The following is a 4,039-nucleotide window of genomic DNA, read 5'->3' on the forward strand; positions in this document are numbered from 1 at the left end:
CTTTTCCTTGGGAAACCACGTTGTATCCCAGTAAAATTGATGTTGCTTGGAAGCTTTTCCTTGGGAAACCACATTGTATCCCAATAAAACTGATGTTGCTTGGAAGCTTTTCCTTGGGAATTCGCAGGGAAAAGGAGGCTCTGGAATGTGCTCCAAGCTCTCCCGGGATCCTTCCCTTCTCCAGCCTGGCCATTCCCAGCTCTCCCAGCCTGGATCCAGAGCCTGCCATTGGATCCATCCCCAGCCCAGCTCCTCCCTGGGAAGGAGTTCAGGGAACAAGGGGGTTCCCTGGGAATCTCGGCACTCAGGGAAGGGTCTCCCTTCCCCTTTCCTGCCTTTTCATCCCCACATTCCAGAAAAATCCCTCTGGCTGGATTCTGAGTGTCCTTTATCCCAGAATCCCAGACTGGTTTGAGTGGGAAGGGACTTTAAATCCCATCCCATTCCATGTTCAGGGACACCTCCCACTATCCCAGGTGGCTCCAGCCTGGCCTTGGACACTCCCAGGGATCCAGGGGCAGCCACAGCTTCTCTGGGAATTCCAGCTCGTGCCGGGGCCTCGATTTTCCCACGATTAGAACCAAACTGGAACAAAGGAGGGAAGGATTATAAATCCAAGTGGGATCTGCAGGAGCTGGGAACCGTCGGAGCTGGGCTGTGCTTCGGAGCAGGGGCCTCTGGAAAAGGGCTTTGGATGTGAAATCCCACAGAACCAACCGGCTGAGGCGGGGAAGGGACAAAGGGAGCGGGCAGTGAGGTCAGTAAATCCCAAACCCCTTCTATCCCGGCTGGAAAAGGGCTGGAAGGAGCCCAAAGACGTCGCCGTGACCCGAGGTCCGAGCGGTGCCGTTTTCCCTCCGCTTCGGTTTTCCAACCCCCCGGACTCCTCATTCCCACGACGGAGCCGACGGGCACAGCTGGATTGGGATCGCTCTGCCTCTTCAAACCGGGCTCCTGCCTCTCTCCAGTCAATTTTCCCCTTTTCCTGCAGCTTCCAGAGCCCCTGGAGAGCCGCTGTGCCGCAGGGAAGGCAGGAGGCGGCTCCTGCTGCCGCCTCCGAAGCAAAATCCCGGCTGGCAAACGGGGATGGATCCTTGGGAACAGGTTAAATCCCACCACCCTGCACTGCTGAGGGTACCTGACCTCACCTGAGAGCCTGTTTCCTTAGGAATTTCTGGGATACTTGCCTTTTTCCCCCCTCTTTATGTCTCTTTTTTTTCCTCCCGGTTCACTTTTTATGTGAGGAAAGAGCTGCCGGAATTTTGGGAAGCAACGGAGCTAATCCTGGCTCGGAGTTGGCAGGTAGATGAAGGGTGTCCTTTCCATGTGGGAATTGTTCCCAATATCCCACCTGAGCCTGCCCTGGCCCAGCTGGAGGCCGTTCCCTCTCCTCCTGTCCCTTGTTCCCTGGGAATTGGGGACCTTCCACCTCCTAAAACTTCCTTCCAGGGAATTGTGGAGAGCTGGGACAGTGCCAGGATGGCACAGAATCCTTAGGGATGGTTAAGGCTGGAAAATCCCTCTGGGATCACGGAGTCCAACCACCCCCAGCACTGCCAAGGCCACCCCTGACCCGTGTCCCCAAGGGCCACATCCACAGGGATTTGAAATCCCTCCGGGAATGGCGACTCCAGCCCTGCCCTGGGAAGTTCATTCCAGTGCCTGACAGCCCTTTCCATGTGGGAATCATTCCCAATATCCCACTTGGCACAACTGGAGAGCAGTGGGGTTCTGCCAGCAGCTCCCCTGGGGCAGAGCTGGAATTCTTCCCATGGTTTGGGGAAGCAAAATCCTGCAGGACTCTTCTTCCTCCCTCGTCACCGTTTCAAGGCCCAGCACGGAAATTCGGGATCTTCCCAGCCCCAGGTTTCATTTCCAGAGGCCTGGGATCGGCCACAGCTCTGGATCCTGTTGGGTTTTAGGGGCAAGTCGTGTTTCCTTGGCTTTGTCCATGTTTTGAGCGGTTGGAAAAGGTCCTGTGGGAATAAATGACCTTGTTCCACCATGAGGAGGAGGAGGAGGAGGAAAAGGAGGAGCTGCCCTGAGAGCCTTCCCTCTGGAATTCCTCCTCCTGGTTTAAATCCGACCCTCTGGTTTGGGAATCGACAGCTGGGCTGTGCTTTTCCCTCCCCAGCCTTTCCCCCAGTATTCCATAATAACTTTATTCCCATTATTTTGCCCTCTCCAGCAGGGACAGGGGGATGCCGTGAGCGCCTTCCCCCTGGAATTCCTCCTGCTGTTAATCCCATCTCCAAGGCATTGGAAAAGCTTCTGGAATGTTCTTCCCACGAGCCATGGCTGGATTCCAGCCCTATCTTTGGTTGGAATGCCGTAAAAAAGAGGTGGAGCAGGTCAGAGATCCCAAACTTCCCGTCTGGGAAAGGCACCGTGGGCAGCTGCTTCCCAAATCCTGGAATCCCGGATGTCCAAGGGCTCCCGCCCGCCCTGGGGATCCTGGGCCGGGAGTGGGGAGGAAGAAGGTGCTGGAAGGAGCTTTGATTTGATCATTCCCAAGGGAATTCTTGGAAAAGGCAACTTGGCCCCCTTTTCCCGAGCAGGACCAGGAGGAGAATCCGGGGATCCAGAGGGATGTGATGGGGATCAAATCCTCCCCAAAGCCCAGCCCTGCTGTTGGATGAAGGGGAGAGAGGTGGGAACAGCCAGGAAAGATCCTCCATGGGCAGAATCCCGCTGGGATGAGAGAGAAGACATTCCAGTATCCCCATCCTGATCCAATTGGAGAGAGCTCCGAGTCCCTTCCAACCTCTGTTATTCCAGGAAACTCAGCTTAAGTTTTAATCCCAGCTCTTACCCAGCAAAGGTCTCAGCTCCCAGTCCTCGTGGTCTCCCGGGAAAAGGATCAAACTTGGGAATTCTTGGGATGGACAGAAGGAGGGGAAAAAAAAACAAATGGCACAAACAACAGAGCCCAGGGAAAGAATTTTATTGGGATTGCAGGAAAAAAACCCCCACGGGATTTTAATGGCAGGAAAAGCCCCTCCAACAGCATCCCAAAGGAGGTGGTTCCAGACACCTGGAACATTCCCGACCTCTCTGGGGGAAAAACGAGCTGCCCCGCCCCCAATCCATGGAATCAGGGAATATCCGGAGCTGGAAGGGACCCACCAGGATCTCCAAGTCCAATCCCATCTTATTGCTGGAAGCAAATCCTTGGCATTGGCAGCTTTGGTGTTTGGCTCGGGGCTGATTCCCGGGATAGGCGTCGTCTCCCGCTCCTCCTCCCGGATCCGCCGGAGCGTCATTCCAACCTTTTCACCATGTAGGGCCCTTCCAGCTCGTAGCCGATCTTCCTGTAGTAATTCCTCGTGCCGACACCTGGGAGAAGAGAGGGACAACACGGATGAATCCCGTGGGATAGCAAAAGGACTGGAGGAGCTGGAGCTTCCAAGCGGGAATGGCGCTGGAAGGCGCAGCCGGCGGGAGCCGGAGCGGGGGCGGACTAATTAGGGCGCTAATTGGGGTGATTTTCCGGCAGGAACAGCCGCTCCTTTGTCTGGAGAAGGAGAGGGAACGCGGATCCAGGATCCAACAAAACCCCTGGCACAGCTGTGGGATCGTTGCCGGGAGCTGAAGGGCCCGACAGCCCCCGGAGCCACTTCCAAGGGCTCCCGGGAAAGTGGGATCCAATTTCCTCATCCCGCTCTCCCGAGGCCTCTTCCCTCTCCTGCTGCCGCCAGGAGACCCCGCGGAGGGCGCAGGATCCCGCAGTTCCCGGGATTCTGGGGTATGGCAGCAGGATTTGGGGTAAAACAGTAGGATTTTGGGATAAAACTGGAATTTGGGGCAAAACAGCAGGATTTTAGGGTAAACCAGCAGGATTTTGGGGGTAAAGCAGCAGGATTTGGGGGTAAAACACCAGGATTTTAGGGTAAAGCAGCAGGATTTTGGGGTAAAAATGGGATTTTAGGGTAAACCAGCAGGATTTGGGGTAAAACTGAGATATGGGGCAAAAGAGCTGGATTTTGGAGTAGAGCAGCAGGATTTGGGGTAAAACTGAGATATGGGGCAAAAGAGCTGG

At 55.5% G+C, this 4,039-nt stretch overlaps 1 long non-coding RNA gene across 1 annotated transcript in view; it reads right to left on the bottom strand.

The window, feature by feature from the left end:
• Positions 1-2,922: 2,922 nt before the first annotated feature.
• Positions 2,923-4,039, bottom strand: part of LOC108504935 — a 12,632-nt gene continuing 11,515 nt past the window's right edge. Inside the window, exon 2 of the long non-coding RNA XR_001877314.1 lies at positions 2,923-3,336. This is a non-coding gene — a long non-coding RNA (uncharacterized LOC108504935). The remainder of the gene's footprint in view (positions 3,337-4,039) is intronic.

This window comes from Lepidothrix coronata, unplaced genomic scaffold (assembly GCF_001604755.1).
Source record: "Lepidothrix coronata isolate B3197 unplaced genomic scaffold, Lepidothrix_coronata-1.0 Scaffold179, whole genome shotgun sequence".
Classification (NCBI taxonomy): Eukaryota; Metazoa; Chordata; class Aves; order Passeriformes; family Pipridae; genus Lepidothrix; species Lepidothrix coronata.